The sequence below is a fragment of the Manduca sexta genome, chromosome 15, assembly GCF_014839805.1.
Source record: "Manduca sexta isolate Smith_Timp_Sample1 chromosome 15, JHU_Msex_v1.0, whole genome shotgun sequence".
NCBI classification, from domain to species: domain Eukaryota; kingdom Metazoa; phylum Arthropoda; class Insecta; order Lepidoptera; family Sphingidae; genus Manduca; species Manduca sexta.
In genome coordinates this window covers 550,562-578,437 of record NC_051129.1, presented here as the reverse complement: position 1 = coordinate 578,437, position 27,876 = coordinate 550,562, and the positions used below count along the sequence as shown (strand labels likewise).

Below are 27,876 nucleotides of genomic sequence, written 5' to 3'. Positions count from 1 at the left end.
GATAAAAACAACGAAACAGATACGCCGACAGGTTCAACAACACAAATGTGGCACAACACACTGTTTTTATTTGTTTATCATGTTATCGCTTATCAGTTATCGTGCAGAATGTTTGCGGCGACGTCACTTGCCTTTGTTGTGGTGCAATGTTGCAAGGCCATAGTAACGCGTAGTTATTCAGAAGTGTTTTTGAAAGGAACAAAGGAAACGCATAGTGGAAAACCCTCACTATTTGCCTTTTCCATTGAAACGCGGATGAAGTGTAAATTTTGTTAAGTACATATAATTCTTTATTTTGTCGACTTTATATTTGGACTATAATCCTGCGTATTAGGCGTTGAAGTGACTTTACTTTACTGGAAAATAATAAAAAACAAATGCTATCTACAATGTGGCGAATATCTTATCTTACTTCGTGCTAATTATAAATGAGAAAGTTTGTGAAAATATTTGATCGTTTAGGTGTTTGTTAGAAGTAAATGCAGAAACAGCTGAACAGTTTTGGATGAAATTTGGTACACTGACAGACCATATCCTAGCTTAACACATAGGCTTTTTATCCTGGTAATATGTTTTAATAGAAAATAACGCGATTATTTCAAATGGATGGCGCTGGTGTTGTTTTCGACGTGTTATAAATCGCTAGTGATTTAGGAACTCTTGTAGCGGGAAAGAAGATTCATGCGGGCGAAGCCGCGAGTAACACCTAGTAACATTATAATGACGGGCCCCACACTGCTAGAGTTTAGTCTGCTAGACACCTACAAGTCATAGGCACGAGTTGTATTAAAAACTCATACTATTTCTAACATTAAATATCATTGAACAGTATTTGCTAAGTTCTCAAAAAATACGAATTACGCAAACGGAATCACTGACGTTTTGTTTTAGGCAAACACTGTATGCCATTCAATGACATTTGGAATCTAGCACATTCTACGATAGTCTAGTCAATTACGGTTTATCGTAAGAAACATTAAGTACAGAATAAATAACGCAAGATATGAAAGTTCATTGCGCGTAAATGGCACTTTTACCTCCTCGTAATCTCTTACGATTCATATTTATTATAATTACTTGCGTTATACCTTCGTAATGCGTCTCAGGGCAAATGCACACGTTAGTTGCATGAATTATTTCAAGTGCAAGTAAAACGCGCAGTAGAACTGAAACATAACAATATAGGACAACATACTTTCACTCTGTTGCTTGTTGATAGAAACAGATAATACGGTGGTTCTAACTGAGACGGACTCGTAAGCTAGAGGGCTTCTAGATGGAGCCTTCCATCGAATTCCATGCGATGTGTTCAAAAATAATTCTAAATTGCAATGTATACTTGGTTCATTTTAAAATATTTCTTTGGTGTTATCCATTTCTAATTCCAGTGAATTTTCTTCGAGTGAGAGTATTTATAAAACGCCTCTGCCGGTATCGTCTCTTTGATTTGCATTTCCCCTATCTTCTATCGTCGACAGGCGGCTTTCGAGTAGTGAATTTAGATTCCATTGGTCTCATTTGTCTACGCAAATCAAATAAGTTATCTCAATCAAGTAAAGTAGAATAGAAGATAATGGATTGTCAGTCAAAGAGAGGAGTTTGTGTCAAGATAACAAGCAATTCAGTAGTATATTATATGGTAAATAGCTTCTTTTGAGTTCAGCAAGGACTATTATCGAATGGATGGTTACATAACATTACAACATTATGTAAAGAATCATATTGTGTTTTTTTAATTATATGTTTTGTTTTTTTTTATATTATGTTACTAAAACCAAATAAAATACTTCTTTCTTTCTTTAGTGCTTATATTTTTTAAATTCTGAATTGCTCTACTGGGGTTTTTATCTAATCTTACCAGCACCTACACCATGTTTACTAACAGAGAAAATTCTTGTGTGCCTTCAAACTTTTAGCCGTATTGGTATGAGGTTTAAAGGCTGATCCGAAATCACCTTCCCTAAGACATTTCGGAAAGACTGTCCAGGAAAGTGACCTTTAAAAGTGGTTAAAAATAATTTACTTAACGGTGAAAGTGTTTTACGAACACTCAAATGTCCTTTCGATTTTGATGTACGATGAAAGTGTTCATCCATAGATTCTCAAGCAACTTTCTCCGGTAATATGTAAGTGTCGACAAGATGGTTTATTTGTATAAGAGCAAAAATCCACCAACAAATTTAGTATTTTATACGGTGAGCGGCATACTAAATAGTTCGACTGTCCGAATTTAGTGGAATTCGATTCTTATGTTGATCTTGCGCATCTTGGTATCAATATATATACTACCGACCCGCTCCAACTTTGAACGGGTAGCACTGATTATCTTAGGCAGATGATTTCTGTTGGTCTGATCCCTACCAAAGATTACCTAAATATTTAATTAAAATTATTTGAACCGTTTTTGAGTCCATAGGGAATCTGCATACATACACACATGTTTACATGTATGGATGTGACTCGTCGGATTTTTTTTATCATGTGCAGTGATCGTTGCTATTTGGGTAAGAAGTGTACTACGTCTTACAATGCCGAAGGTTGTAGACATCATTAGAGTAAAATATTATATTAATGAAGACGACTAAACAATCCCTAATTCATCGAATATTAACATTTCTCCAATTAATGTTGTTTGTTATAATGAGAACCTTTTGTTCGTTTTCTTGTTTATATTCCTTAAATATCCGAAGGCTTTAATTAATTTCGTTAATAATTCTCGAGAACGAAATCGGAAGTTTCCTTATGGAAAAGTTGTACTTCTATTTTTAATACTCTGTTTTAATTTTGTTATTGGTATCTTTGTTTTGGTGTTGCGGAATTATTTGAATCAGTGTAATTACTTGGCGTATAAGATTTAATATCAAATGTCTCAGAGAGGATGTTGACGTTTGCAGTATATAGTAATTGAAAGATTTAGGTGATGTTTTTGCTATTTATGTAGTTCAATACTCGCCATCAAGCAAATGTTTGACTCATTTGGTCCATCAGTCTTATAAAAATAGACACTGTATTATGAACAAATATGTTCGAGGAAAAATATGATACACATTGCAAAAGTTTGCATGACCTTCGATTGTCTCGTCACTCGAAGGCGGAAAAATATCTAATTGTGTTTTAAAAAAAACCCTTTACCTGATACTGGCTACCTGCGCTTAATGCACCCACTTTTATAATCCATAAGGATCGTCAGATAAAAGTTTAATAGTATTAAATACAATATAAAAACAATATTGTAGATTTTATCCTGCAGTTCTTCTTACCAATAAACGCGGCAGTGATGAAATAGTTCAATTGTTTTAGTTTTGCGTTCAGTCAGCTTATAATTTATATGGTAGACACATTTTTGTGTCAAAGAACTGGCTTGAATTATAAAAAAAATATTTAAAACGTTTTCTATTCTAAACACGACATAATGTAAGTTGTGAATAATAAGACACAGTTCTGGTGTTTTCGTTAGCGGTCGTCGATCTGCGCAGTCTATTTGCGTGGACATGACGAATGTCGTAGATTTATGTGTAAAACAGAAAATTTTCCGAAACTCCTATAAATCATACGAAATATATTTACAATATTTAATGTTGATGATTGTTTTGTGATTGGCAAAAAACAAATAAGTCTCATTGGTTGTACTTGGAATACACTGAAATCAGATTAGTGTGAGCTCTTGGTTGTGTGAGACTAAAAAAGATGTATTTTATTAGTCATAATATTTATACCCTTGGTATTGTTATTTAAATAAATTTTGCGAAAATATCAAAAAACATCAAATCACGTAGTTTTCCACAGAATATTATTTCCAGACCTATCTAAACAGACTTAAAAATAATATTGCTTTGAGAATTTTATGTATCAAGACGCCCTTATGACCTACGTAAAAAGGGTCGCTAAAACCTTTGAATTGAATCCATAATCTAAATAATTCTTACCAATCATGCACCATTAGTTTTACATTCTAAAGAAATTTCACGTTGCAATGCAATTTTCTTGTATTGCTTCACGCGCTTTTCTATTTTTTTTCTTGAATCTGCTATATTTATCCTTTAAAGGTGCATTTAGTCTAGATGTTTTATTTTTTTCTTTAGTAGAGCGCCATTAACGCGCGCTATATTGCCCAATGACGTCATAAAAGCAAATTAAAGCTAAAGCTGTTGGTATTTAAATGTATTTGCAATTCTAATGAACAGATACTTTTCTTGTTTAACATTATTGCGTTTTTAATAGAACTGATTAGAAATTTCTATTACTTACCATTTGTAATAGTTTTTAGCTTATTACTATCGTAGTGTTTGGTGATCATATCAAAAACATTTATTGTTGTTTCTTATCTTTTGCTATTAAAACTATACTGAACATTGATTTTTATTGTAGATTTCCATATTTAAATCCTCTACTACAATCATTTATCGATTTCTATTAGCAAATTGCATCATAAATAGTTTTTAACTATAATGAGAATTCACAGCTTCTTATATGAAGACATTTCAGTAAAATCCTTTTTTTTAGTAATGCTGCAACATACGTGATTGTCAGTGACAGTATGTTTGCTAAATTCGTAAGTGTTACCACCAGAACTTTGTCGGACATCAAATAATTTTGAATTCCGTTGTTCGCTGAAACTATTATTATGGAAAGCTACAGACGACTTTTCATATTTAGGTCGCTTGATTGCATTAGTAGTCCAGTGGTAGAGAACTGTATTATGTGTTTGATGCTCAGGTCACATGATTGGTTATTCGATTGATTAAAAAAATAGTTTTCTTCACTGAGTACATTGTCTGATGGTCAAGTCACGAGTGTTTATATCAAGCAACGATAATCAGAATTGATACTAAAGGACTACACAGTACTGAACTGTGCTCGTCACCCTGGAAATCAGATGTAATAATGCGTGTGCGTGAGTGTATTTCTGACAGTAAGATGTTGCCGCTGCGACGAATTCTCGTAAAAGCAGCAGCAGACGTATTAGAGCGTGTAAAATTAAATAAATTTTTTATTGATATTTATTTTGTTCGATAAATACATTTTCCTATGAAAAGAGCAACACCAGAGTTTCTTGCCCGTTCTCCTCTGATGACAACTGCTTTCCGAACTGGTGGTAGAGTTAATATTGACGGAATCTAAATAATGTATAACATTTTACAGATTCAAATAAATCATTTCATTTCATTTCATTATGTTACATCTTCGGTTCGAGTAACTTTATTACTGTTATTTTCAAGATGATGAGTATGTAGTGTCATGTAATAACGCAATGACCCTGTATAATACAGAGCTGGTATTATTCTTATGACAACTACGTGACAATTCCCTCGCAGTGCCCCTGCGTGTCTAACAGTAGTTATGAGATAAACATCTGCGTGATATCATCGGGGCGTTACTCGCTACCTGATGACTGACGAAGGATCATTCGTCATCTCCGTAGCGCAGTGGCAATCATTTGTGCGTATTAGAAAAATTACTATGTAATATGTTTTTTTTTACGACTAATTGTTAGGTCATAACATAAGCAACTCTTTTAGGAGGTGCATCCACCAAAGATGTCATAAAAAGTTTTAAGCTTCTAGGGCAGTTTAGCACAAATCCATCAATAGTATCAGTTGATTTTCCCGGTCTAACCTAGCGCTAAGAGAGCTAACGGAATATGTCATACGTTTTGAAAGCTTTGCTATAAAGTCTTTGATGGAAAGGATTCCTTATCTCTGACATGTATACAGATATTAACTTCCACGACATGATGGTCTTTTAGATACAACAAGCTTCTATCTCACCTCACATATGCTAAACCTTTTTTTTTTTATTTAAATAATTGTTGTAGTAGTAAAAACTTAGACTTGGTCGATTTACAGCCGCTGTCACTAAACTATTGAAGTAATATTATAATCACGTTGTTATGATACAATGTAGGCAGAATACTATTGACCAATCAAGATAGACTGGAAATCTCATAAGGGCAGTTATGTATCCATTCACTACATAAGGAAAATCCTTTGGTGGAATTAAGAATTTTCCCAGGGTTGTCACACTGTGGATTTAGAATAGTTTTAGCTCGTGGTTTCGCAAGTTCTTTAAATAGTTTTCAAAATATGGGATGTTTAACGTATAGTAGAGTTTTATGAACGTTTTTTAAATTGTGAAACGATGTCTTTTAAAAGAAATTAAAATAGAGTGTTTACTACATAAATTAATTTTAATATAGCTTTGTGCAATACACAATGTTATTTGGCTGTGCAATATCAACATACTACCCCTAACTTTTCCAATAATTCAATAGTTTAAAAACCTTCATTAGTTGGAGGCGGCGATATCGATCTCCTAGGTGATCCGGTTAAGCACTACCTCGTTAGTGCGCTAGACTTCGTGTTAACACCACACCGACTGTATGTGAAGTGTTTTTGTTCGCCAAACTGTCAGCGAAGGTTTATTGCACATTTCGGATTTCGCTTAGATAAAAAAGTACTGGATGTTACTGTGGGTCAAAGTGTCGTTGAATTGTACAATATTTTATAGATTAATCTGACAAATCCAAAACAATTAATCCATAGTGACCCACGTAAGTGTGTCGCGTACAGAGATCAGCCTGTGTATATCCGGTTCCAATAGGCCGGCATAATTGTGTCGACTGTCGAGGGATGGTCATCACTCGTCAGTCGATATTCTGCTGGATCCCACTCCACTTACCATGAAGTGCAGTGGAGTCATTTTGGCGTGTTCGTATTAAAAAGAAAAGATTACCTGATCGTATTGAAACATCGTTCAGATGCTATATTAATCGTAGATACGTTACCGAGTTTTTAAAAAGATTTTGACTTTTGATTGAATTTGATTATAAGCGAACAACGATGGTATATTTGCAGATAGGAATAACAGTACAATTGTGTTATGAGATGGTAAATGATCATTGCCACAAACATCCCCAATATCAAAATCATCAATGGGAATATTAATCTGAATGTACTCAAACTATAACAGTTCAAAGAAAGTGAGATTATAATCATCAGCGACTCAACGTGCTGTCATTAAAGTGGAGTTGTCTAGACTGTCATGATGCATTCAACAGTCTATTGTTTCACACGTGTTATTTATTTTTGAGTACTGAAATGTTCTTCCCCCACTTGAAGTGCGATCATCAATAATGCTTATAACAGTTTATGATGAAATATTGTGTAGTATTTTGTGTCCGTGTTAAGCTAATTTTAAGAAACAAAGATAGGTGTCATCTCATTGTAGACATTGGGTACCTATTCAGTCTACCTATTTTTTCCTGTGACGTCACTGTCTCAACCGAATGGTAAGTGCAGCAAAATCTAAATACCATGATTTCGCCCAAGGGTAAACAAAATTATGCTGTCTTACCAGTGTTTATCTTATGCAAAGCTAAAGTTTGTCAATTCGATTCTTCGAATGTAATCTCTAGAGCTACAGTGATTTTTAATATTCTTTTGCTAATTAAGTTTACAATTTTCATGAGTGCTTTAGAGTACGTCTTATCACGGTAACAAACATGATAGCGGAAAGTTTTTTTTTTTGTAATAGTCTATCCACCAATAGTTAATTTTTCAAAAGTACATTGAATCATTTCTTTGAACTACCAATGAAACCGCTTATGTCAATAGAAGTTAAAATCAAACGTTTCTAGTTGCACCGAGCTCGCAGACGGCGGTCAAAGTTTTTGCCGGGCAGCGGAGCAATTATCGGAAACTTGACTTTTCAATAGTTCTTGCGCGGTGTGCGATTTATCGTTCACTTTCTTAGCTAGATAAATTGGGTTTCTGAATGTGCTTGTATTTGTGAAGGGTAAATAAATGTTTTCTGAGATTGATAGTCACGTTTAGCGCTCTTTGTGGTACGTAGAGAGAATTTATCGTATAGGATTCCGTCTAGTTAGGTAGCACCGTTTTGTCTATGAACAACATAAGCATTGTGTTATTAATGGCCATCATGAGACATGACATAATTATTTTTTCTAACAAAAATGTCTAAGGTACCACAGTTTTGTCTATGAACAACCAGTAGCATTGTGCTATTAATGGCCATCATGAGATATGACAAGATTTCTTTATCTAACAAAAATACTAGTTTTTCCTTAGATTTTTAACGTTCTGTAACCAGCACGTATTAGACTAGCGTGAGTAGTGTAATACATCCGGTGCTGGCGCGCGTTAGTGGAAATTACACGGTCTGATTTATTTATCCGATTGCATAAGTGACTGGGCCGGTGCTTCGGCTCACCATCGTCCGCACCCACTTGCACTCTCCCGTTGTTTATTAGATTATCTACCTGTATATGAACCTTTTCTATAACTATTCTTAATCGTTGATCTATGTCGAGTTTACTCTGATTCTCTAAATAATTTGATGTAAGACGAAAGTGATGATACAGTCATTTGATAAAATACTATTTAAGTAACGTTTATTTGTGGCTTCTATGTGTACGAAAACGATTCTGTCGTACACAGGTTACTTGAACTGTAAGATGAGCCGCGTTTTGTGGTTAGCCGTATATACCAGGCTAGCATGCTCCTCAAAAAAAGAACAATAGTAATAGTAATTTGATGTATGAAACTTATACTTAATCGTCGTCGTCAAAAAATAATAACAAGGAAGTACAGTCATGGGCAATGGTTTAACTAGTTGGGTTAGGATAGCTGACTGATAAATTGGCGTGATGTTAAAAAACCGCCGCGGTCTGCTGGACGCCGGGTGAGGTTTCAAGGTGACACGCGAGATGTGTAAAATGTTGCAGAGTTTGAATTAAATATGAAGTATGTATGTGTAGACATTTTTTAGAGCATTTGGTTTATCTTGATGATTAACTAAATCTCCGTAGGTATCTTTAGATCTATCTCGAAAATGGACGACATGTTAGACATGCTTAAATATGACTTATTTTGGATTTAGTGATCAATGGGAAGATGACAGTTGGTATAATTAAAAACAAACAAGATGTAAAAAGATGTTTAAAAGTTGGCAATGCATATCACATAATGGCATTAATTGATCAACATCAGTTAGTTACGTTCGGCTTCATCCTGCCTCTGAAGCTCACGAGGAGTTTCGTCACTATTTTTACTATATGATTTACTGCCGAATACTGTAAAATTCTAAAAAAGTTTTGGGTAGCAAGATATGACAGATATTTTTAGAAGACTTTTAGCCTTCAACAAAACCTTTAATGAACGAAACAGAAAAACACAGCATTCTCGGCCCATTCGTCCTGAAGACACAGTTGCAATTGTTGTTGCTTGGCAACAGTAATAGCCAAAGCGATATATCTACCCGCACGACATTATTTAATTATATTATGTAATTTATCCCTCATGTTCTAACATAATTTCCTTGTTGCGCAACATTGTAGCCGTGTAACTTTCTTACATGAATATGTAGCGGGGTGTAAATATTGTACTGACAATGGATCGAATTGTAATGTTAATTACTGTTGACCCGGAGTTGTATTTGTTATTCAAATTACACGCATTCTTTTATTGCTATGTGTTATGCTCGAAAATTCCATCCTCTGTTAAATAACGTTATTTAGATATTTGTATGTAGTTTTAAAGATGAAGGGAAGCTTCTCGAATAGGCTTCAGTGTACTGGGATATTTATAGCAAAGTCGGAAAGTGGGTTTTCTAATGAAAACATTTGCAGTGAATTGCAATTCTCAAAGAACTGTCGACTATAGGTACTCAGCCAGTTATTTTTTTTAATTATACGGGTGTGGCAATTACGACCATGATGATGATGATATATAGAGTTGCGTCCAGATAGAGTAATAACTGATTAGAGATGATTATCCCTCGCAAGTCTACACTATTATGGCGGCCTTTTTGAAACCGGATGTACAAAGGCTGGTTCCAGACCCGTCACACGCGTGCCACTATGGCGTGTTTGACAAATTCATCGAATAGTGTAGCCTTTGATAAGCTTTTAATTTAATAACTAAGTACAGTGAATGCCTAAAATGCGGATTACACGGGACCGTATAACGTCGTCGGCTGATGCTAATCTTTGGCCTCGATCGCTTTGTCGACAGTTCGGCACTGTCACACGACCTGCACACGTTTTAATTAAAAGTGATGTTCTGTGTGTTATTACTTCATACTTTTCATATACTACATTTATTATATAACAGGGACAAGGAAAAACTTTTCCCACTACAGAAGGTCCTAAAACAAGTTAAGACAGTAGCGACATGTATTAAAAAAATCTATTATTTCCCTTGGGAGCATATTAAAGCGATAAAATGTAGCCTATGTGTTAAACCAGGACTGTAAATAAATAGTGGTCAACTTCGTGAGGGTCAGTCAGGCTAATCTATGCATGTTTTAACGGGGTTTGGTAACGGGGTATTATCGCTAATTATTGAAAATCTATTAATGTTGGTATGTTACTGCGTAATTCTTGAATTGTAAGCAAAAATTCAAAATAAATTGTTGCTTACTGAAACGAATGTTATTGTACTAGTGTATTGAATATACGTACACCTATACCGTTTGCATGTAGTTAGATATTTAAATAAGATTCTCATCGTGGCATTAGCCATAAAGGAATAGAAAGAGGTGCAACCGGGGCATCTACTTCTGTAGATGCCCCGGTGCCCCGATCGTTGTATCCCCATATGTTTTCCGTCCCATAATATGATGGATGCGAACATATTATACAAATTCCAAATTCCGTGCCGATAATGAGTAAAGAGCAGGAAGAAGTGAATTTAAAACATCTCATTGATGAGATTTACTTAACAATTAGACGAATAGTAGGTAACAATATGTGCAGGGCAACCATTGTGTGGTACCGTTGATCTGTCCACCCGACATAGAGCCTGTGTGGTGTGGCTCAATCAGAACCTGAGAGTTACGTTTATTCATAGCATTGTTGCAACTAATTGTAAAGCCGATTGCTCAAAATGGTGGTTGTTTAACGAAATATGAGAGACTAACTTTAATTTTTGGAACTAAAAAAAATTTTGTCTTATAATACATGTTCTAACTGTAGTAATTTGTTTTGTCTTTTTCAGGTATGTACACTGAGTCACTAAGTATTCTTAATTTACGAGTGAGTACCAATATAATTAAGCAACGGAGGAGGCGTTATCATGTTATTTTTTAATTTTTAACCAATAGTCTATTCTGAATTACCGTGGTCTTCATTTTATTTGTCGACACTTTTAACTAGATTTTTTTATTGACATCGTGCTCAATCTATATCAATTCTCTATTGTATTCTTATTGCTATCTATATTATTTATTTTAGGTATAAAAATAATGTAATTTTACTCTGCTTTTTCAAACGTAATAGAATTTAATATTAAATCGTCTCCGGCTGCAATCTCTTTGCGTTGCGGTATATTTCTTAGGCCATATATCGCGTGCTAACGTTTGCCGCGCCATAAAGCTGCGAAATGGTGTTACGTCCTTGTTCCAACATATATAACATCGGCTTTACGAAGTGTGAAGTGATTGTTCAGCCTCACATTCCAGTATAGTTGTATGGTGAACGAATTTACATAATTAAAAGGATCATGGATGGAAATTTGGGCTTCATGAGGCGATTCGTCGGACTAAAATTTTTAACACCGACAAACAGCTAAAATGTCTGTAGATCAATGTAATGTTCCACATCACTAATCTCACGAGTGTTTTGTAAAACGTAGTTAAACTGACAAAACGTAATCCGAATTCCAAAACGTTTTAAGAAATCTCACATTACTAGGGATGCGAACTAAGGTCTACCCATTACCCAGTCTATAGCCGACACGTTACAATGAGATGAAGAACACGACCATGTAGTAACAGAATACTTCATCCAATTACTCCATAAACCCAAATATCGCCAGAAACAGGAACCCTTATTGGAATCACCGCTCCCGATCTATTCTGTAATGCGTACGGATAAAAAGCTCGTAAGGATTACCCGCTCTGGACCCTCGTAATCTCCTTACATTAACGCCCCCCACTTAGCCGAAGACCTCTACTTACGCACAAACATCGGACTGGGTTTGTTAATATGCCACTAATGGAATTGAGTAATGTATTCTGATGTATATTTAAGGAAGATTTTTGTAGGAATATTCTGCAAGATTGTAGAAGAAGCCATGACGCCCATAAGGGGAAAGGTTACAATCGAAATGCAGGAAATAATTGCGTATTGCACACTGCTTGGTGGTAGAAATTGCTTGTCAACACTTGGTTATATATTTTCGTGGAGGTTGTATCCTTTAGGTATTACCTAGGTAATTAAAAAAAAAAAAAAAAAAACGATCGATTTGGGTACCCATGTCACGTCAGACCAATTGTCACGCAATTTGCGTAACAATGATATTCTCAGGAGGGTCTAAAACACCAGTCACCACACCTGCTTAATGAAGATAAGTGTTATCTATTTAGGTAGCCAGTATGAGTATTTGGGTTCATACCTGCTAGACCGTGTCGTACTGTCCCTAATTCCAGTGTTCTTTGTTACAAAAAAGGTTTTGCTATTCCGCCCATATGAATATTTTTTTGACGGAAAATAGGTCCTAAAGCCTATGTGTTAACGCAGGATATGGAATGTCTAAAGGCTGTTGAAAATTATATGTAAATCCATTCAACCGTATAAGCGTAATTGGCTATAAAACATCGAACTTCTTCTCAAAATTTAAGTTTTATAATAATTGTAGCAACTTACCTATACAAAATAACTGGTAATTAATTAATACTTATTTATCTTGCGTACGGTGCCTACATAATATACTGCATTAAAAAAGAAAGCTTATATTGATTTACAATAAATTGAATAATATTATTATCTATTATCGTTTTGACACAGTTTCGTTGATAAAATACGTCAAAACTCTGATAGTGTGGACAGATCGCACATCGCGAATATCATTTCTATTTTTGGTAAAAAAAATATATATAATAATTAAAGTTGCTGAATTGGTAATCCATAGCGAAATGATCATTCTTATTTCTTGTTCGAATACAACAAGAATAATTACATGTTACACTGATTATGCATGTATTCAGATAGTTGTATCTTACTTGACAATTAATGAAGTATCCTTGTATTTCGGTCAGTAGATTGTCTCTGTTGCATTCGGCAACAGTTTTAATATTGCAAACCTTTTCTGAATTAATAAAATCCATTCTCATTACACGTTTGTCATCTTTATATCAGCTGGGGCCTTATTCTCTATCTCGCACGTTATTATAACAGTGCGTAACAAGCACGTAACACAACGCATCATGTTTAGGACTATAGATATTTGGCTTACAGAATACCATTCCACGCACATTTCTCGAAGATTACATGACACGACCGCGTTACGCGTTCACACTTCCATACAGAATAAGGGCCCTGGGCCCTTATTCTGTATGGTAGTGTAAACGCGTAACGCGGCCGTGTCATGTTATCTTCGAGAAATTAGCGTGGAATGGTATTCTGTAAGTCAAATTTCTATAGTCCTAAACATGATGCGTTGTGTTACGTGCTTGTTACGCACTGTTAAAATAACGTGTGGGATAGAGAATAAGGCCCCTGGGTTGTTGAAAAACAACACAAAAGGGTTACAAAATGTTAAAACAGTAGTAAAAGGAGGTAATGCTATTTCATCAGTAATGTCGTGGATCCCATAGTTTTTTTCTGCTTGGAGCCAGCTCATCAATCTGCTAATTAATCCTCGACTCGCTGTTGTTTTTTGCCGTTTTTTAATCTTCTTTGTCTCCGTTACGTTGTTAATTAGTCTATTAAAAAGATTGTTTCCAGTGTGGCGACGTTGCGCGCTTATTTTATAATGGATGGAAGTAAATTATAGTGATTATATCTAGCCTTACGCACTTACTGTTTTTATATAGTAGAAGGCCGGCAAATGAAGAAGTAGGTCACTTTAGTTGAATGATCATTGTTGGTACAGATACAATATTGGCAGTGAAAATTTGATCTTTGGCTTTCATTATCATCATTAGCCCGCTGCAGTTCACTGCTGGACATAGGCTTAAGAAAGACATATTTGGTTAGTTCCAACTTCGCCTTCATCTTTTACATCTTTTATGGTATTTTGTCCCACATTCGATTCTCTTTCTATAGTTAATGTGTATATACTGCTGAGTATTACACGCTGATCGGTTATAATCAATGGCGCGTATATCCTTATGATACATTTTTGATGCGCTGCCAGCCCGTGACATGACATTCATGGATGGCCACGTTACATCACATTACGTATTTAGAATATAGAGCGTTTCCATTGAGACTGTGGTGTTTCTATTGAGATATATTGTATATGTGGACGATACATTGGTATCTTATCCACCAGTCTTGGTATGGAATTATTATTCAAATGAGTTATAGTGTCTTTTGATAACATAGTAATATTACGGTACGACTGCAGTGATGAGATCTCGGGTTTGATTCCCGTGTCGAGCAGTGATATTGGGTATTCTACTCAGTACAGCACTGTAGCCCGGAGTATGGAATGGCGCTCCGTGATAGCCTCGGCCCTATTATGAAAAACACGCGGCGGAAAGTGGGTACACCAGTTTCGCCTGTGCTTACCCCTTCGGTGATTAGACGTGAATGTCTGAAATTATAGTTGAGGTTTTTTTTGCGATCAAATACTGTATGCAGATATTGCGTAAGCTTATGTGCCGTGCATTCTCATTTGGACTACAAATCAACTTAACTCATTCATTACGTAGTTTCTTGTGCCACGATTAAGATGCCAATGTGAGTTATTGAGAATGCAATACTGTGGTGATGGAGATCTGAATACATGATGGGCTTAATGAAAGTAGATATTAAATCATTGAAAAGTGAAATAATCAAAGAAATTGATAAGGCACTCTATTTTTTTTATTATTATAATTTATTTATTGGATATCTACATACATATATGATGTTATACAAGGTTATTTTGAATTTGCGTTACTAAATGAGCCCACATACTCGTTTTGGCCTTTGCTGACATTGTGCCAAAAATCATGCATTAATAACCAATATTTTCACGAAATATCCTGGTTTTAGTTTTCCGATTGTGTCCGTGTGTGTAGTTCTGACTGAAAGTATGATGATGCCTCTGTAACGAATTCTCTTAGAGTAGTAGTAATGGCTTTAGGGCGCGTAAAATTAAAATTACTTTTTATTAATATTTATCTTGTTCGAAACTTACACTTTTTTATTTTACATCTACGGCTCAAATAACTTACTGTAAAGTGTTATTTCCAAGTAGATAAGTATGTGGTTTCATTTAGTAACGCGATGTCAAAATGACCCTGTATATTATTATGTATGTACACCGATCTTGAAAGACACGTTCACCCCTATACCCAATAAAAACAAACATATCTACACTCTCGACCTGATCTCGCTAATAAAAATCAATTTGCCGTAAATTTTGACGAACAAAGCTATCTGCACGGCGCTCGCCCGTCTCCCCCGACGACGACGCGACGGCTGCGATTAATGAAACCGATTGGATCGTATTGAAATCGGTAATCGAATTGAACAGAACACCGCGCACCGACGATGCCGCTGGTCTCGCTGCAGCTGGGTGCCAGATCGGTTTATTAATCAAGATGTAATACGTTCGTTTTGTGAATATTGTGGATGGCTTTATAAAACGACGAGCAGTTCGCTCGCCTGATGAGCGCTAAGTGTGCTTATAACTAGTCATTTCCTAAGATTTTTTTATTACAAAGTGTGTAATACTGGAACTTCGTTCGACGTGTGCAATACGATTATGACCTATAACCTAGTGTCTAAAGTTAATTAGTTTTAATGTCTTCCAGCCGATACATAATAACCCCTACAGCTGCTTGTTCTACAAATAGACAATACGCCTGATGACAACGACCGGAGACCAGCCTGTGATCGATCACAAATTGCAAAATCTGTCACCTGTGAAAATCGTGCATTAACTTTACCATTTTGTCGGTCATTCGCTTTCTCGATAAGACCATTGACTCTCACCTCCGACGTCGCGAATTCATTGTCTTTAGACAAGAACTAGGTATGTGTGTAATTGACTGTTTCGGTGGCGAAGTTGTAATTGTACACGGTACGAGTACGACTATTACGCTGAGGTCTTGGGTTCCGGGATCCCGGGTCGGGCCAAAATAATTGTGACTGGGTTTTTCCATCTCAATACATTACTCAGACACAGCTCGGAGTCATGAAGTTGGCGGTGTGATATCCCCGTGCCTCATAAAGCACGTAAAGCCGTTGGTCCTGCGTCTGATCCCTCCCGGTCAAGTCGGATTGCTGTCTCACCGGGCTATGAGAGTGAAGGAATAGAGAGTGCACCTGTGTATTGCGCACACACTTGTGCACTATAATATCTCCTGCGTACCTGGCGGATCTCCGTTGAGATTGGCCGCCGTGGCCGAAAATTCGTCTAGGAGGATTTCATTTTATGTTTCTCGTATGCGAAATCCTAGTTAGAGAGCAATGCCTTGCAGTAGATATTTATGAAGATAGCGTTGCTTCTTTGCATAGATACGCGTGGCGTTTATCGACGAGCTACTTGCTCGTGTCATTATGTTATAAAAACTATTCCATCACGAGTCATGTGCGTGGTTTTATTGATCATGCCAATAGTTTAAATGAAATCTAGCGAAAGTTAGATTTTTTCGGTTAGCGAATGACCCGGCCGACGATTGTGCAATTTGCGCGTTGTGTCTGATTACTTCAAATTGCTTGCAGGTCTTGTTACTGATCATTGCGTTTATGTTTTTTGTGCTTTTTTCCTTTACCTATTATTTAACAATGCGTGATTGTGGGCTGCTAGAGTCTCGTTTTAACTGTAGATGAGTTTGAGCTCTTAAAAATTTGGCAAGATACCATTTGCCATTATTGTCACCGCCTTAATAATTTAATACATGAAGCACTGAAAGGACTTAAATGCAGTTTAGCAAAAGGATGGAGCAAGTCTTGAATCTATACTAATGGATACATATAGCTGAAGAGTTTGTATAAACGCGATAATTTTATGAACTATAAAACCGATGTTGAATTTTTTTACTAATAGGACGCTTATCGCTGAGTGCTATAAGCTCCTTCTTATCCAGAGAAAATATTTATCAAAATAAAAACTCTCACGAAGGCGGTGCCACAAGCAGGGATTAATTACATAATTTCATTCTTATTCCCGGATATGATGGGCTAGCTTATTATAAACCTGGGAAGTTTCCTACGATAATGAGTTGAATCCTCCAACGTCGTGGTAGTCATGTCATTAGCCTCGGTTTACGTGGTGTGTGACGCTGGATCTGTGGCGCCGACCCCCGACGGCTCAAAACAAACGTGTTAATGACCCCACGACGTCTTCGCTTGGATGTGTGTTCTGTGTATAGGAAATATGGAATTATAGTTAATACGTTAATATTAAGGATTTTTCCGTACAACGTAGTTTTTGTTTTTGCAATGGGTAACTGATATATCAATGATTTAGTACTATAACTCGAAAACAAGAATAAAATACCTCGCCATGTTGCAGTGAAAAATAGAACTAATTTCTTGTACTGGCATCGTTAACTATGAAACGAAAACGTTTGCCTCCAAAACAGGTTTTTCATTTTCCTGGACATTCTTTTTCACTAATGTTTTACATAATTTTTCACACAGGTTTCATCAAGGTCATGAAGATCATGCCGTTTTACGTCTAAAAATATGAAGAAGTCAAGTTATGTAATATCTTATGTTAAGTTACACATTTTAATAATTTGAAATAATAACGTCCACACAATAATCCTCAGACTATTTCAACTAAACAAAGAATGATAACAGCATTAATGGAATAAAAATAGCTAATCAGTCGGGGCGGCGGTTATCGTAGAAAGTGATAAGAGAAAGCTGTTACTCGCTCGATATTATATAAAGTACCGGCTTTATCTATAGCCTTTTAGTACCGTTGGTCATCTTTCTAGAAATTATCATTTTGCAGTTTGCTGGTCGTAGGATATCTTCATCCGCACGGATAGCGACCACCTGTACACAAGGTGTAAAATCTATCATAGTGGCCCATGTAAGTGTGTCGCATTCTGAGATTAGCCTGTGTATGCCCGGTTCCAAACAGGCCGGCATGTTTGTGTCGACTGGCGAGGGGTAATCGTCTTTCACCATCCGACACTATCTGGATTCCACTTTACTTACCATTAGGTGCAGTTGGGTCACTTTGCTGTGTGCGTATTAAAAAAAATAGAGGCAGTAAATGCATCGAGGTTTTGGAGAAACTTGGTCCGTCTCTTGTAATCAAATTGTAATCTTTATTTTTTAAGAGTTGAGACTATATTTTAATTAATATGGAAGACCACGGTAAAATTTATGTCTGCCAAATTTATTAAAAATACCCTAGTAAGATAATTTACAACCGCCACTGTTTTAACATTCTCAATACGTAATCATTATCGTAGTTTCCAACTCCGAAACTACCGCGTAACCGAATCGTTAGTCTTCCTAAAGGTTTATGCACACCACGTTGTTATGTTGACGACGCGATTCCAACGCGACTTATTTGCGCTATAAGCATATTATGCACCCATTGTTTCTGTACTCAGGCGATAGATGGCCGGGTTGGTGTTAGCCACGACGTCCATCCTCTATCTGTGGTAATCTGTTAGTATCTAGAAACAATAGCTTGTCATTATATTTGATTTCAAGCTGGCTTTTAGCAGCCATTGTGTACCTTCACCCACTCCTTAATATCCTCGACAGCCCCCTGGTGCAACGGTTCATGATTCAGCTGTAAGGAGACAGACTTTAAATTCAATTCCCGTACTGAAGCAAATTCATGAGTTGGGATATTAAATCAACGTACGAAAACGCGCGTCATCTGTTCGTTTAAAAAAACGTCGTGTAAATAGACCCTTAGTTTATCTTTTAAACCGTTACACCCAAAACTCATTACTAACATCCAGAATATTAGTAAACTAAACCCCCGAACTGAGCATAACTGTCTCTCACGCGCTATTAACTCTAGAACTGAAACGGTTGTAAATAATAACTTTTGGGGTTTTATGCTTGTTAAAATATATTGACGCGTGTATGTATGAAAGGATGGGCAGTGGAGTAACTGGTGCATCATTTCGTGGGGCTGTATTACGATCCATGATAATAGAAACTGACTCGGTAGCAGTTTCATTGCATGCATGGTAAGACCGCTCAGAAATCTAGACTTTTTAAATCATGGGATGGAACATTGCGAAAAAGGGTGCACAACGCTTCTGCCTACTTCTCTAAAAATGCGTAAGTTTGTATTTACAAGTCGGGTCATCCCGACTTTAAGCATAGTTACCTTATATATGATTACCATCAATTTAAATGTGGATCTCACCAGATTATGTTGGTTTATATTATAAACGTTTCCGTTGCACACGCCCCAAGTCAGGTCAACATCCTCATTATAGCACGAGTATCAATTTGATGTATATTAAAGCTTTTTTTAATATTAAAATGGATAAGATGGATTTTTATTGTATTGACATTTATGTTTTGATTTTAGTCATCTATAGACAAATATGTACGGTGATACATTGTTTATGTACACAAATAGACGTAGATATGGTTCATTGACATTATAATGCTTAACAAACCTATAAATTAAAGAGAATCAATAATAACATGTTTTTATGATATCTTTTGTTTTATTGAATGACTCCTCATCATATCGCAAGCCCCTTATATTAATGCCACGAATGGCAGGCAAAAGGATACAATTCTACGGATATTAATATCCCTTTTACCTTTATTAACTGACATCTATATACCGTCAAATGATCAAGTTCTGTATGGTGTTACTACTGTTTATGGGCGGTCGTATCGCTTACCATCAGGCGAGCGGCATACTCGACATTAATAATACGACCATACGACGATTTCATACCAATATTAATAGTCAATAGATATCAATACTAGCTATTTCCTAGACATAAGGTATAATTGAAACAATACGGATACCCTTTCGCATTCTACTAATGTCTTCTTCGAATACCATTCAAAGGATAGTGAAATATTTCACAAATGCGGGTAGTCGCCGTAATGTGGGTAGGAGGCGCCGACGGCTAGCACTTCCGGCGTCGCGACGTATCGATCGCGGCCGACGCCAGGTGAATCCGCAAGTGCATAAGTGCATGGCTGCCGGGCAGTTGGAAGGGGGGGGGAGTTGTTTTTTTAAACAAAGATGAGAGTTTTGTTATGGTCTCGAGTGAGGGTGTGTTTTTTGGAAGTTCTTTTGTACTATCGGTAGGGTCTTGTCATACAAGTTTTGCGGGATCTTTGCGGTCGATTTATCAGCTTCAGAATAGGTGGTACCTATTTATTGGTGATATCGATTGGCGGCATCTTCATTCCCAAAGAGAATCCTATTACGGGTAATAGTGGGTTTTGGTAATTTATTGGCCAACCCTCACATATATTTTTGAAATCATAAATGTTTTTAATTACGTTATACAGTGAAAACCGGTTATAACGACATCGAAGGGATCACTGGACGCTATATCCGATAGTCATCATAAACGATACGCTTTTTATATGCATTCATTTAAAAAGACCTTACTATTTAGTCGTTATAACCGATGTGTCGCTATAACCGGAGTCGTTATAACCGGTTTCCACGGTATTTAAAACAACAAGTCAAGTATCCGCAGCGGTATCTTAAAATTATGGCCTTCAGAGGTTTTATTGCGTTATTTAGTCTCGAGCGTTAACAAGTAGAAGCTAGAATTCTACAACGCTGTTTTTACATGTGTTTTTAAACTCAGAAATCTAAGCTGAAAATGAACTAACATGCTCCCGAGAAACCACCCTTGCGTTAAGCGTAAAAATCTCCCAGCATTTATTTACTTTAAAAAAACATAAATTTTTCCGCTTGGTGGCAGCCCTGTAATGTCGTCGAGTGCACTAAAACTATATCCTTGCACACTCGACGGAACGTAAGCGGACGTAACGCGGCACGCCGTGCAATGGCGGCCGGAGAAATGTACCAAGGGAATGTTTACGTGGGGCAGGGAAAAACGATGTACAGGGTAAAAGTAAACACTAATTAGACTTATTGGATTCCCATCGATTGTTTGAAATAACTGGATTTATTTGACGCAGGAGAACTAGTAAGATAGAGGCGAGAGTGCAACATAAACACCTAGTGCAGGTTCATACTTCGGATCTATTATAAAATTTACAGCAAAAAACTCGAAAATAGTAAACAGATATTTTAACTAAGCACAAAAAAATTAATACTTATCTAAAATATTGCCTTTTATCCGATTCTGTATCTCCATTAAAAATAATACGATAGTCTTCAATCAAATGACAGCCGCTGTAAACATTTCACCGTGAATACATTTTGAGATAATTTCACACCACTCCGGTGTCCTCGAGGGTCGGCCACCTCCCGTTTTAACTTCATAATTGATGTAAAAACAAAAGAATCATTTTACTCTCAGTTCATTTTCACGGCTCGTTTGTGCCCGTCTATATTTGTATTCCAAGGTTATCTCGGAGGAAATTAAACCATATTGTTGCTTTATGCGCTGAGTTAATGTGCGGACACAGCTGTGTACTCCGTTTAGTCGGCGGGTCTCTCGTATGTAAGTTCGTTTTGGTTATACGGTATCTACTACTGTCTACGTCAGCCAGGAATATATTCCCACAGTAACGTTCCATATTGAAATACTGGATATCACTTACCATTTGATTTAATGCATCTGTGTTAGGGTTTAGCGCAGTGAATCACAAAACGCCCGGGCTCACCACCCTCCAGACTCAGCATGGTGTGGCCGAAGCTTTACCGTTAATAAAAATGGTTTTCCTCGGACTATAAATTAATTCCGCCGAAGTCCTGCCTCGTGAATTTATTTCTCCCCCTCGTCCTGTCTGGGACGGTTTTTATTCCCTTATTATAATGGAGATTGAATTGCTCGCTACATTGTGTTCCTGAGCTTGGCCGTAATGTATTTTAATTAATCTTGTACTGCGAGGACTTAAGATGGTCATTTGCCATTATTTCTGTAGTGTCGGTTATTTTTCTTGGCGAAAGTAGATTTTTTTTTATCTGTCCTTGTGACTCGTCTGTGAAATATGTCTGATGGCTAGGCTTAAGGAATTATTCTTTAGGCAACATTTGACGCAATATTTTTTCTTTCGTCTGATAAGAGACAAAGAAATACTAGGTTATTTATAATTGATTAAAGAAACAATTTTAAGCCTACGCCCTATATCTTTTAAATTGATATTCTATTGTTTTATTTTAATATCCTTAGTTCATCTGGTTATTATTATTATCACCACTACTCATAAACTCCCGATACTATAAAATAGTGGGTACGCTGCTTGCCTTAAATGGAAAGAATGAAGATTATTAAAGAATTTGGGCTTGCAGAAATCTCGCTCATCATACGAAATATAACAACTTGCTGTCAGTTGGTACTACCCCAGCTCACCCGGATCCTTTATGCTGCAGATATTTTTTTACATCGTGGTTTCATGACATTCTTCCAGGATTTGTCATATAAACAATAGACTGAGTTCAATTATCACTTTATTACAATGCCAGACATCGCACAAACATACACGCACTTAACAGTGTAAATATAAATATTTATCGCGGCGGCGGCTCATGATGGCCGCCAGTGTATTGCGACGTGGCGCGGCGCTCGCTCCTGCTATCTTGAAACATATAGGAGTTTGAAGTGAAATCTTGAGTTGATTTCATTTAAATGCACTTGCTTGAATTGTTTATACAATTGTTGGGTTTGTTTTGTTGTAGTATTAGATTGTAGTATTGTATACCTTATTTGTACCGTATTGTAAACTGCATTACAACTAGAGTGCATAAGAAATTGTTAACAATGACATTACTCCCTGTTGAAGAGGTTATGAATCGTATATTAACAACTAACTCTTACTGCCAGCTGGGTCTTGTGATCTTTTTACCGTTATAAAAGGTAGTTATATCAAGATAGTCTCACTTTTTGTGTATCGGAGTAAACCTTATATTTGCGGCGCCTAAAAAGACCAAACAAACTTTCATCCAACGAACAAATCATTCAGTTCAACGCCCACACCGGCGTGATCTGTCTGTTGTCGCACAGATGCATTAACACGTCCAAATTGCGAGCCCCCGTTTAATTTTAGCCGACATCTCAGACGCAAATGCATTTGCACATAGTCGGGTAATCACAATGGCGCACAAGATCTGCGAATCCATGGAGCGGAGGTCGTTCGCTTATTACGATTTGTATGGGGTGCTCTGAAGTTTGCACTTGACGGCCAGATACTGAAAAATACACAGTTCATAGTCGTGACTTCAGATAAGAGTCTTGTCAGGCGTTTCAGCTTTAACTTCGTGCTCTCGTTAAAACTAGGTATTCCTCATCGTGAACATCAACTATCTCCTTAATATTATGGCTGCCATCGTTTATTTGACTAGTGTCAAATAATAATAGCAGATACAAAACAAAAAGGCTATAAAATCCTATTTACGTCTATATTGACATCGACTATGTAAAAACATCTGGGATTGTCATAGATGTTTTATCACTTACAATCAGGGGCTGCAGACGCGTAGTCTACGGATTCACTTATCGAGAAAAGCATCTCGTCAATGTCACTTGGTACTCGCTTATATGCTAGTAATTCTGTAAAGATCCACATATGTATTTAGAACATTTCAACTCAATTATCCCGCTAACAGCATGTATTTAATGTAATACACATGTAATACATGACTGCAGGGGCATGATTCTCTACGACAATGTCGAACTTGTAACACGGCGTGTTTCGTTAACTTCGTGTTATGACTGTGTAAGAGTATTCTGGATGCTAATTTGACATTTCATGAACTCGATGAGGTGTGACACATCCGCCTTACGGGCATGTTACGAATTGTCAAAATAACGTGCGGCAATCCAGCGTGTCTATGCGCGTTTAGACAAATTAATTATTTAGATACAACGACTGTATAATTTCTATTGACGATAGTATCCTCTTTACATCGTGAAAACTCAAATATAATATTCTACCTTATCAGAAACATAAACAAACATAAATCCTAAATGATCGAATTAATATTCAAACCCATGTTTTTGTATCTTGATAGTCAAATTTGTGTTATGGGCTCAGCGGTGAAAAATAAGCTACTTTACTACTGGCAACCCGACTTTTGACAACAATTGAGTTCAATCAAATTTATTTTTATTACTTCGATGTAATATTTCTATTAGTAAATAGATAGGCAAACAAATATAAAACACTAATGAAGGTATCTTTTTAAACAATATGTTTTCTTAATTATGTACATTACAATTAATACTATGTAGTTTCTTTGTGGTGAAAGTTTTGTACCTATAAAGTTTGATAACAATAAAGATTATTGAAGAAATTTTTACTAGTTATACATTATTGTTGTTATAAGTAATTGGTAGAGGTCTTAATCAAGGGCTTAGCCAGCTTTAAATTAAATATCAAAATCTTCAAAGTGTGAATATCGATCCAGGGAAACAAAGCAAAAATTTCATGTAGGTAATCCCAATCATTTTAAACAATTACATACAAAAGTATGTAATCATGTTGAATCTAAAATTGTTTGTACAAACACTTCCTTTTTATTTTAGGAGACCAAAGGCATCTTACATTGAATACTAATGTTAACAAAACTGATAATATCAAATGTAATAATAAAATTATTTACTTTTACAGGATAGTGAATGTAATGCAAGATATTCCAAATAAATAATAGTAAAATATACTCAGTTTTAACAACACATTATCTTTGTTTTATTTTTTATTTATTGTTCAGTCTTAGATAACATAATATAAGTAAAATTTCTATACATGAGTGAATGTTTGTTAATTAATCAGTTTCACCTTAATAACTAAATGAATGTGTATGAAATATGGTACTCAGACAGTGAGCTGTGGATTGAATAGAGTACTTTTTATTCCAAAAAGATTAATGCCGGTTGAGCGGCTAATAGAAGTTACTAGGTAATAGAGCTATAAATTTTTAAAAATAACGTTTAATAGGCAATATACACTTATTTTAATTATTGGTGGTAAGTCTGTTATATGTGAATGTCTGTCTTGATAGTTATAAGGTGTCTACGGCAATGTCTATTTCTATAGCCAAGTTAAACTGTGTCCATGCACTGATGTGTACCAGTTTAGAGGAAATTGTAACTAGCGTAATTACTTTATAAGACCTAAAATCTTTATCTCATTCTGAAAACCTACTGTGGAACGTCACATAGTGCTTTGCAATTCAAAGTTCCGGATGGCATTGTAACTGTTTATGGGCGGTCGTATCGCTTATCATCAGATAAACGGCATCCTCGTCAAATTATTTAACTAAATAAAAAAAAAATGAGTTAATGCCTTAACGATTTTGCAACAAATTTTATGATGGAAGGTCCGTAGAATTCCTCTTAATATACATTGTTAGCGCCAATTTAGCACAAACTGCATTAGCACAACAGCATTTACTCTTATTCATATAACAGCATTCGTGTAAAATCTTCAGTAGCATTAAATATATCAATTCAATTCAATTTTTAAAATGTGGCTTTAGTAAACAAATCAAGTAAATAAGTCTATGACATTGACATTTGACAATCATTTTGAAGTAATATTTTTTCGTTTGAAAACAATCACAGTCTACAGAAATTTCTTTAAATTATTTTTATATTCCTTTCATGTTTCTTACATTTAAGCATATACAAAAATGGGATTAAATAAAGTTTGGCAGTGATTTATTCGAGTTACATCATTTAATATCACGAATACAAACAAAAAAAAACCTTTTCAAAAACCGATACTTGCCGATTCGAGGGGATGAAAGATTTCTGAACGCATTAACACATCGTAATATAAAAATATTAAGCATAGACAACCTATCGTACGGCATACATAATACCTATTTTTCAATTACACATCGTGGCGCGTGTATGAAACGCGTTTGTGTTTAGAGCTTGTTTTGACAACACGCGTTTACGGTGTGTTATCGCGAGTAGCATAGGGAATCAACCTACAGGAAGGGAATGTAGTTAAGGGACTCGGGGGAAGCCTGAGGCGCTCCCGTCCGTCCCGCGTTACGAATTAGGATCACTGTCGGCCGCTGTTCCCGTTCGGTTTGCGGGAGACTGGGATGCGATCTGTGTATAGTATCTGTTGTTTTGTATTTGACTAAACTAAAATAAATCGATAATTTCGGTGCTGTCTTAAGTATTAATGGATTATCAATAATAATTATAATGAATTAATAATTATGGACGCAGCGTAGGCAGGCTTACCCCCACGAGATGGACCGACGATCTGGTGAGGGTTGCCGGAGTTGATGAGGGCGGCACAGAACCGGTCCCTGTGGCGCTCAATGGGGGAGGCCTATGTCCAGCAGTGGACGATTCCCGGCTGAAATGATGATGATGATGAATAGTTTTTATAAAAATCATTAAATTAATTAAAACTGAATATAACAATTCTTTGTAATTTTAATGGTGTTGGGGAATGATTTTTGAAATGATTCATGTCGTAAAAGGATGTTTGCTTTGTAAAATTAAATTAATTAGTTTTATATGATGGAGATTATACTATCTCAGTAGGAAGATTTACCGAGTAAATAGTATAATAATTTCTTATGTTTAGAGGAATGTTAGACGCCGAAAATTATTTTCCGTATTTTATCGCGTTTTTTTTATATGATGTTCTCCCGACCTTTCTAAGACTTTGCAGCCTTCATGGTGATTTCACAGTCTGCCCCGTGATCAATTTTGCCTATTCCTTATTCCATCAAGTTCACTGTAACAGATATTCATAGCATCTCCTTACACGACTGTATCACCAAAAAACATAAATTAGAAGTGAAACATATTCCTTGAAACAAATTACATCACTTTCTTTCTCAGCATCGTAGTATCATTCATCAAACAGCAGATGAAAATCTCCAAGAATATGAATCACAATGTTTCTTTTTATATCGTTGAATTATGGCATCGTCCTAATATAATATTTACATTTGTAATATCGTATTGTATGAATCATGCCTTGATGGGAAATGTGTCCCGCTGTGATTATGTTTGAAAGTCACTAGCCAGTGTAATTATACCGCGCACTATGAAACAAGAAGCCTTTGATGTCTCAGGGTGACAGTGCAGTGCAGTGCCATTAGCGCTTTATCATATACTGTTAGAATTAAAATATTTTTATGAGAGTATTTGTGACACTTTTCGCTAAACACTGAACGTTTGAAAGATCGAGACGGTTAGTAATTGACACTCGTGCCGGTCCGTTGTTTGGCGATATCTTTGTGACAGTATTTCTGTAGTCGGTGACAGTGACATCGCTTCAGTTCCTAATTACACTGTATTACAAAAATAAACACACATCATTGCATTATCCCAAAAGGGGTAGGCAGAGGTCCAAACTCCAAACACACAACCCACATTTCACAAAGTGTGTTCTGTCCTATGATGTAAAAAGGAGCCTATCGCTATATTGGACACATACTCCGACTTGATACTGTACATACAGTTCTGGAAAATCCAGACGTCAACTATATCTCACCGCACACGGACCATTTACGCCACTGAGGCAGACCTACATATTTGGTGCTGTTGTGTGTATGTTATCCTTATCATCAAAACGACTTATATTATTATCTAGTTATAACAATAGTTAATGATAAACAAATGTATGCAATTATATTATGTTTCATTGTTAAAGTTCTACGCCCTGACCGAGTTCGAATATCACCGGTAGATGTCACTATAATAAAGTTTCCGTGCATGAAAACTTCTAAGAACTTTCGTATCCAACTTCCTCGGGAGATGTTACGTAACACCGAGAACTCACAGTAAACCTTTTATCCATACATCAAGTTATTTGCTAGGAAAACTAAGAATAAGTACTTAGAA

General features: G+C 36.1%; 1 protein-coding gene across 1 annotated transcript in view; it reads left to right on the top strand.

Annotated features, from left to right (window-relative positions):
• The window catches only part of LOC115446435 (E3 ubiquitin-protein ligase ZNRF1), a 139,872-nt gene that overhangs the window by 69,448 nt on the left and 42,548 nt on the right, over nt 1-27,876 (top strand). The window lies entirely within an intron of this gene.